The following is a 9,424-nucleotide window of genomic DNA, read 5'->3' on the forward strand; positions in this document are numbered from 1 at the left end:
ACGCTGCATCTCGTGTGTTTAATCAGAACATTATGTGCTTGAACTTTTCTTTTCCTGAAGAACAAGAGCATCAAAATTCCAGCAACTACAAACTGATATGTCAAATGGCCAAAAACTCAGTTATAGTAGGTTTAACCGACAGTAAATGAGCTGTTTAGTGGTTTAGGTTGGAGGGAGTTTTAAAGAAATTATATTATGTATAATTTTTTCCCATTTTAACTCACATTCCTCAGTAATTTCACTTTTGGTGAGGATAGAAAAACCTAAAAAGACAATTTAAAATATAATTTGGCAATAAAATGACTTAATGTGAAGAACTTTTGTCACTATTGATAATTTGTATCAACTGTATTTTTATAAGCTGCTTTCTTGCCGGTGTGAGTGTGAAAGAGATGGATGCAAAAGATAAGAAGAAGGAAGAGAGAGAGAGAGAGAGCGGATCCTCTCTCCACTAAACACTAATATACAGGCCTGCAGCCCTAATAAAAGTATATTTATTATAAATATCCTCCATTCATTTCTGCAGCAGCGTTTACAGCCGGCAGTAAGCAGCCATTTTAATACTGCAGCTCCTCTCTGAACGTTTCTCAGCTCAAAGAACCGTTCACAGTGTTTATTTCAAGAGTGTCTGCTGAGAAGCAGCAAATAAAAACCATCAACAGTCTGTTCATGATGCAGCATCGACTCTTTTATATTAAACTTAAATATCAACTTCTCTGAAAACATCATCATGTCTCTTTAATTAATTTTAATGACCATAAATGACCTGCTCTGTCGCTATTTTTTGTTAAAGTTGCGTTCATGGGCTTCAGGACAATTTATTAAAATTCACTGTTTGGGTGATGCATTCATGGACACTCCGACATCCGTGTATTTATGAAGGAAAAGCAAACATGGATGTTGTGAAAAGTAAAATGTGAAATAATCATTTCTTGCACTGAAAAGCATTAGTGTCATGTTAGATTGAACAAAACATTTCACAATAAAAGCCTTCTGAACTGCTGGAAAGCTTTTAATGTGAAAGGGGATGCAGAAAGTGTTGAGCGTGCATTAAAAGTGCAAACAGAGAAAAGCACATATCTGTATGAGATGGAAAGTTTCCAAGTAAACACGGAGGGCTGAAGAGATCTACAGTGATATGTGACGAGTGAAAAATCAAAGAGGAAGATGTGAGCGAGCAGCGGAGGACGTGCAGACGGAGAGAAGAAGAAGAAGAAGAAAAAACACACAAGCAAAGATATTAATTCAACATTAGATGTTCTGACTGAAACACACGAGACTGACACCTTTCACACCGTGTCTACGCCAAATAACTCATTAAAACATCTTCAGCATCAAAGATGAGAGAAGTCGGAGCTCCATCAATACACAACCTGCGTGTGTGCGTGTGTGCGTGTGTGCGTGTGTGTGTGTGTGTGTGTGTGTGTGTGTGCAGCAGGATTCAGCTCGTCCTTTTTTTTTTTATTTGTCTTTAATTCTCTATGAATGGGAAAGTGTGTGTTTGTCTGCAACTCACGTGTTGATACTGTTTTCTGTGGACTCTGTGGACACCGTGTGTGTGTGTGTGTGTGTGTGTGTGTGTGTGTCTACAGGGCAATTAATTGAGCAGTGATTGGAATGCGACGCTGCAGCCCGTTGTGAGCCCCTACAGGGCTTTAAATGCAGACAAACACACACACACACACACAAAGACAAAAGGCACACACACACACACACATGAATGATAGAATAAATAGAAAAATATAGAGCCATGTCACACACACACACACACACACAGTGGTGTTCCCTCAGGATCTCCACATTCAGCTGCTGTGACCTTGACAAGAACAACACAAACTGCTGCTCTCTGTCTCTCCATGTTTAGTTTACTTCCATCTTTGTTTCTGCAGCTCCATCCTTCTCTCTCTCCGTTTCTTCTTTTTTTTCTACATCTAACTTCATCTTCTCTCTCTTTGTTTCACTTCCTGTCTCTCTCTTTTCTGTAATCTTTTCTGTATTTTCTTTGTTTGTTTTCTGTCTTTACTGCAATAATATCTGTCTCTCTGTTTCATCACCTTTCCTCCACCAAACCTCTCTCCTCCTCTGACTAAAGGCCGAGCAGCAACCGTCAGGGCTGCAAAACGAAGCCAAAGTGGAAGTGCCGAAAACTGCAGTTCTTCAGATGACCACCTGCAGACCCTCATGTTAAAATGTCCCATGTTGCTCTTTCAGTGTGTTTTCAGTTCATGAAAGTTCATGAAAGACCCTCTAACGAGTTGAATGTTCAGAAGATTAGCATTATCACAGTTAATCATAGACTGTAAATACACTGTGCTAACTAAGCTAGCAGCTAGCGTTAGGATCAGCTCCATCCTCTCGTCCAAATATGGTCACTTCTGGCTCCAAAAAATCCAAGATGGCGACGGTCAAAAATGCAAACTTGAGGCTTTAAAACTGGAGTCCACAAACTAACGGGTGACGTCACAGTGGCTACGTCCATTATTTCTATTCCAGTCTATGCTAAAGCTAAATCTTTACAGTGAAAACTCACTGAACCATCATTCATTTTCTACAAGACAAGAGTGAATTTCAACTTTATACAAATGAGGGTGAAATTCGTCTGGAAGTCGTGCGTTGAAACTGACAAATTGGCTTGATGGTGGACGAGGATGCGACAGGAAAACGTTCATATATGAGAAAATAACTGTTGCTGTTTCAGGGACTTTTATACGACTCTTCCCACCAGATTATAAGGACGATGACAAAAGTAATGTGACTTGGCATAAAAATAGCACAACAGCAGTGATTTGTTTATTTACACAATGCTTGCTCTCCATCTTTCTTCTTCTTCTTCCTCTTCCTCTCTCAACCCAACCAGTCGAGGCCGATGGCGCCCTCCTAGAGTCCGGTTCTGCTTCGGGTTTCTTCCCATTGAAGTTTTTCCTTCTTGCTGTTGCCAAGTGCTGCTCATGGAGGATTGTTGGGTTTCTGTAAATTAAAGAGTCCAGTCTAGACCTGCTGCCCTGAGATGACTTTTATTATGATTTGGTGCTATATAAATACAAGGCTGATATATATAAAAGCCTGCTGACTTTGACGTGTTGAACTGTGACAACAACATCTCTGCGTCCTTGCCTTGTTCGTGTTAGTGACTTCTTATATTTGTCGTCTCTTGGGGATCCTCCAGACCGAACATGAAACAGTCGGTGAAAAACAGAACACTGCAAAACGCCGCCGACAACAACTTGTTTCTAACAGATTTGGCTTAAAAAAAAAAAGAAATTACAGAGCAGAAGAGACGGAGTCGTACTGCTGCTGTCAGTCAAACTTTAGTTTGAAAAACAAACTGATAACTTTTCCGTTTTCTCATTTAATTTATTTCTTTTTATTTTGTCTCAAAAATGACTTTCTGTCTCTTATTCTATTAATGTGATTCATCTTGCTTTGACTTTTAGGTCTTTACACAAAACTCATCCACACTTATGCACAATTTCATTTCTTACCAACAGTAAATGTCTGTATATGTATCTTTATGTAGGCGTCAGTGTGTTTGTGTATTTTACATTCATCTGTATTTTAATGTGCAATCAAATAAATAAATGAAGCATCCATTCATCAAGCTAAAAAACAGCTTTTCCTTCGTCACTGAGGAGAAGTTGAAGTTTCGGTGGCGTCGATCGCTGCTTCTTAGTATCTGCAAAACAAGCGGGAGCGGCTGCCGCCGCCGCCGCCGCCACCGCCGTTGTCGCCTTTTGGCTGCGTCTGATTATGTATGAGTTGTCTATTAGATAGGGATTTAGGGAACATGAGCTATACTGTATATCTGGATATGATCTGAGGACAATCTGTGGGCTTCAAACAGAGAGGGAGACGCCGGCTGACGGAGAGGCTTCACTATCTGAAATGACTGTTTGTTTTCAATTTCACATTCCAGCTGATTTCCTCTGGATCGGGGCACAGAGAGGTTATTACCGACGCAGACGAGGCTGCGAGGACCGGCGAGAGGGAGAGAGAATGTGTGTGTGTGTGTGTGGATAGGTGAGTGTGTGTGTGTGTGTGTGTGTGTGGATAGGTGAGTGTGTGTGTTTGTGTGATGGTGTTTTATGTGAGACTAGCTGGAAACATACAGTAGGTTGTGTACGGAGTCTTGGATCAGTAGAAGTGAACTGTGTGTGTGTTGATGTGTTACAGTATATTGATTACAACAGTTTGATTTGTGCTGAAAGTATAAACATTAATTGTGACTTTAAAGCTGCATTAATTAATATTCTTATCAACAGTAGCAACGTGATGTTAACGAGGGCCTGTTGATTGGTCGATTGTTTGGTCCAGACTGAAATATCTTAACGACTGTAAAGTTCTGTGCAGACGTTCATGTTCCTCAGAGGATGAATCCTGCTGACTCTGGTCGTCCTCTGACTTTACCTTATGAAGGAGAAGTGGAATATGCATTCAAAGATGAACTCCTATGAAAGTTTAATCAAATGAAACATGCTCGTCTGGTGCAGGAGCTGAATGAGCTTCCAGGTTTGTCACATTGCACAGGAAAGTTTTACAAATATAAAACCTTCATGGATTAAAAATTAATAATACAAAGAGTAATAATTGACCTTATCTGCGGTTGGAAGGGTCCTGTCAACAGTTTTTTAGACGTCTCTTTTATGATATATAAAATATATAAAATATATATTTTTTCAATGCAATACCGCAAGTGGCCACTAGGAGAGATCGGCAGCAAGGCTGAGCAGCGGCGGCACCGTATCAACCTCTTATAAGACATCCGTGGCTCAGAGCATGGACTTCCTGTTGGCTCTGCGAGACTTTCCAAATGTTACTGAACCAATTTGATCAAATTCTGATAATAAAACGAATCATTTCATGTTTGTGACAGCTGCTCCTTTTCCAATGATTGCGTGTGTTTCTGGGCCGGTGCGCATCACATGATACACACTGTAGTTGTAATTACTCGGTTTGACCACTATGCAAAAATAGCTTCACAGGCTAAAAACACCAGAAGAAGAACAACCTTCACACTTTAGCAGTTTTTTTTACAACAATGACAGTTAAGCTAGGTAGCTAATAACTATCTATAAACACAAACACATTGTTGACTCATTTATGAACAACTAGTGAGACAAACATTTTATTCTATAGTCTCTTACACACACACAGATTAGTCAGAGTCACATCAGCATGTTCTGACGATTAGTTTATCATCAGAAAGTTAATTTATTGCAACTATATTTCAAGCAAACATGCCCAAAATTTGATCGTTCAGCCTCTTAAATGTGAGGATGTGTCTGTTTTTCTTTGTCATATATGACCGTTAATTGAATATCTTAACATTTTAGACCAAACGAGCAAACTAGCAAGAAAATAATCGACAGATTAATCGATAAGGAAATAATTGCCCTATGTATAAGCAGTATATTAACATTTAATAAATGTTTATAACACACTATAATGTAGTTATAAGCAGATATAAGTGTTTATAAATGAACAGTATTTGTCAGCATTTAAAATTTCTCCAATATATTACAATTGTCCTGTTATTACAACTGTGATTTACTATATTTACTATTCATTATCTGTTTATACAGCAGCAAACACTTTTGGTGTCCACAGGAGGAGATATATGTTACATGTTGTTGACAGATACATTAATAAACACTTATATCTGCTTCCAACTACATTAAACTGTATTATAAACCATTGATTAACTGTTTATAAAGGCCTAATGATAATAAATGTCTATATAATAAGTCCAGATTTACTGATGTAGTTACTTTTCAACATCTGACTAAAACTCTGAGTATTTATATTTGTAAATCTGTAAGAAAAAAACATAAAAAAGAGAACAAAGAGCCTTAAATCTACTGAATATGGTACAAATATGTATTAAGTGTACATGTGAGTGCATGTGGTGTGTGTGTGGTTAAAGTACGAGAGCATACATTGTGTATATTTGACACCGTACTGTATTATAGTTGTATGTTTGTGTGTGTACAAGCCTGAGTGTGTTTGTGTATGTGAAACTGTATATGTGTGTGTGTCTGTATATAAAAGCCTGTGTGTATCTATATGTGTGTGTGTGTGTGTGTGTGTGTGTGTGTCTCCCTATCAGTTAGACAAGTCATTATTCTTGGCTGACAGCGCTCAGCTCCCGCTCCTCTGCCAGGTAATGAATTCTCCTCCAGATAAAGAAAATAAAAATCATCTTTAATTTCTCCGCCTCGCTGTTGTGTAAACTCTGATTCTTTCCGCCCGGGTGCGTTGGATTCGCCGCCCCGCCGCTCCCTGCCTGCCTGCCTGCCTGTCGCCTTGCTCAGACGGCCTACAAGTGGAGAGAGATGATGATGGTGAAGCAGACGCTCTGCTGCGGATGAAAGAACTGCCGTGAAATATGATGGATAAATGGTTGCGGCAGGTGTGTATTTACACACACACACATATATGATCACATGCGCGCACACACACACACACACACACACATATGCACAGACTTAAATATGGACAAATAGGAGGATGTGCAGAATGCATGTCTACAAAGACAAGATGAGGTTCTGTTTACAGCTCCGCTAGCTTGATGTGCTACATATCACAACCTCTTGACTTTATACTGTCACAAGAGGTTGTGATATGTAGCACAACAAGCTAGCAGAGCTGTAAACAGAACCCTGTTGTCCAAAGAAAAACGACAGTATAAGTCGTAATGTCAGTTGCCAAAAAGAAAGTCAATATAGGTGACAAATTTCCATAATCGGAGGTGGCGGGTTGGGTGGATGAATAGATGGATAGATGGATAAAAGTGGACTCAGCTGCAAGAGACTGCAGGTTGCTTCCTGTTTCCAACCGCGAGTCAAAGAAGGAAGGAAGTAACTTGTTTCAAGTGATTATTTTAACCCAAACCATGATCTTCCCCTAAACCTAACCAGACCTTAACCACCGCGTTGTCACAGCGTACAACATCATTATTTTTGAAAAGCTGCTGATAAAGGCAGCATGTTAGCAAATGCTCCTATGAGTCGTTAGCAGCGCTAGCTTAGTTGTGCCTCCCTTTGGCTAGCAACACAAACTAGCCTAGTCTCATGTTAGATAGACAAAAAGTTTTATATTTTATCAGTCTGGTGGTTCTAAAAACAGTAATAACACCCGAGGTGAGTTTTATATTGATATACAATCCAACAGGTCGTACATCGACAGCTATGTTAGCTAGTAGCTAGTAGCTAGTAGCTATTAGCTGAGCTGATAACGTCATGAGTCATCATGAGTCAGTTTAAAAAGTTGGCTCACTCAATAGAGATGTCAGATTAAACTAGGAAATAAACACTGAATCTAAATGATTTAGATGTATTACACACATCACCGTAGGTCAGTGTCAGTGATAGTCGTCATGAACGTATCAAATTGTATCGAGTTATGAAAGTTTACTCAGTCACTTTGACTAGTTTGCTAATTTCAACTCTCATTTGTGAAATTACCGTATCGTATTATGGGGTTTTGGGGGATTTCCCATCAATATTCATTTGCAGATTATATGGTAAATCAAATACAAACCTTTCCTTTGTTGTTGAATTTTCACATTTTTAAGCAATATGTAGCCGTCACATGCAAGAAGAAGTACGTTTTTAAAGGTTTGTTGATGTAGAAGAACCAGTGCTCAGCTCCTGATGGTTAACAGTCCAGTCAACACACCCTGATGTGACTTATTGACATGTTTTTTTTAATAGTTTTTGGATGACAGCGAAGGTCTACGGCTCGTTGGTTTTGCTCTGTACATGAGATTTGTTGACAATAAGAAAAATATAGAAAATCACCAACTTTATCCTTTAAACTGATGACGGATCAGGTGTATGACAAACATACAAACACACACATACACACATAATAACCCCTCTGCCAACATCACCCCGTAAGACATTGAGCTTCTAATTTACACCTGAGCTGTCAGATCACACACACACACACACACACACACACACACACACACACACACACAGAGAGAGCCTGGTCCCTGATGTGTGCTGCGTTTGTTTTATGCCCCATCTGTTCTCTCTCCCTACTGTCCCATTACAGTTAAACTATAGCTCGGCTCTACGGGTGCAGACAGGGGACAAAAAGGACGTTCACCAGCAGCCGTCTCACACCGGTTCAGTCAGGTAGCCGCGGCAACGAGAGCAGAACTGATCGATGTCCTCTGACTCTTCGTTAATGCTTTAACTCGCCGTTTGTAATTACATGAAAGGTACTTTTAAGAACACAAAGCTTAAATATAAAAAAAAAAAGTTTTTCAGCTGCTTTCAGCTCAGAAATGATGTTCTGATTGTTGTCTACAGCCGGCTGCAGCATCACACAGCAGCCGAACTGAGAAAGAGGTCATGTGTGTGCATTTACAGCAGCAGTAACTTCATTAATGTTCTGTGTTCTGCTGCTACACATCTACACAGATCAGCTGTTTCACACTGGTCCCAGGTTTATACGGTGGAATTATTAGTAATAAAGCAGCTCTTACGGATGAATCCTGAGAATCAGAGCTGTCAGGACATTTTTATTTTTTAAGTATCTGAAAGTTGGAGATAAACCTAAAACCCTGCACCCACTTGATCCCCCCGATGGCTGAGTGGAGATCGTTCAATATCAATTCAATATCAATTCAATATCAATCAGTGCCTCACAAGCTTGAAGATTTGAAGAAAGACATAGAGAGAGAGAGTGAAGACACTAATAATTTCACTCTAACTATCAAATTTACACATACGTGCAAATAGCAGCATTAAGATACTATTTGGTTTGCGGTGCAGTTTGCAGGCTCTTGGTGAATCACACGGTGTCTTTTTTGTCTCATTTGTGCAGGTTTATCTGCCGCAAAGGCTGCAAGATCCTTTTGTGAATTCTCCCCTTGAGACGCCAAGTTTGCAATAAAAGATTAACAGCTAAAAAAAAGTGAGTTTTCTTTCCTCTCATGTGCAGGCTTCTAGCAGAATCACTACACGTCCTAGCCGGGCGTGCCGTTGGTCTGCTCAGAAATGACATTAATGTGCATGTTTTAATTGTTATAATGAAGAAAATAGTTTTGTACATTTTTCAACAGAGGAAAAATATCAGTCAGGACATTCTGAGCAAAATTCATCAGATATGCACGTTCAGTTTGTGTCGACATGTTTGGTTTTAGTGAGATCAGAGCGAAAGTATTTAAAGGAATTATCTTTACACACAGCAGTGAGGTCTGTAGGATCCTAAACAACCAGGAAGTGAAGTCAGTTTCAGCTAAAAGTGAGTCGTTGTTGTTATTCATCATTTATAAGCTAAAAGCTACTTTTTCCTGTGAACTCACTCAAAGTTCAAACTTTAAAAATTCAAATAAGTGTGTTTTTTTTTTCCTGATCTGTGGAGAATCACCTCTGACCTCTCGCAGTCACGTTCACTGTGTTTTCTGTTCTTCTGT

At 39.5% G+C, this 9,424-nt stretch overlaps 1 protein-coding gene and 1 long non-coding RNA gene across 5 annotated transcripts in view; one reads left to right on the top strand and one right to left on the bottom strand.

Moving 5' to 3' along the window:
- Positions 1-9,424, bottom strand: part of LOC137199794 (neuronal PAS domain-containing protein 3) — a 373,346-nt gene that overhangs the window by 71,170 nt on the left and 292,752 nt on the right. The gene's annotated exons all lie outside the window — the stretch shown is intronic.
- The window catches only part of LOC137199827 (uncharacterized), a 4,333-nt gene continuing 613 nt past the window's right edge, over positions 5,705-9,424 (top strand). The window contains exons 1-4 of the long non-coding RNA XR_010931859.1: positions 5,705-6,406; positions 8,056-8,224; positions 8,833-8,926; positions 9,200-9,252. This is a non-coding gene — a long non-coding RNA (uncharacterized lncRNA). The remainder of the gene's footprint in view (positions 6,407-8,055; positions 8,225-8,832; positions 8,927-9,199; positions 9,253-9,424) is intronic.

Source organism: Thunnus thynnus, chromosome 16 (genome assembly GCF_963924715.1).
Source record: "Thunnus thynnus chromosome 16, fThuThy2.1, whole genome shotgun sequence".
In the NCBI taxonomy this organism is placed as follows: domain Eukaryota; kingdom Metazoa; phylum Chordata; class Actinopteri; order Scombriformes; family Scombridae; genus Thunnus; species Thunnus thynnus.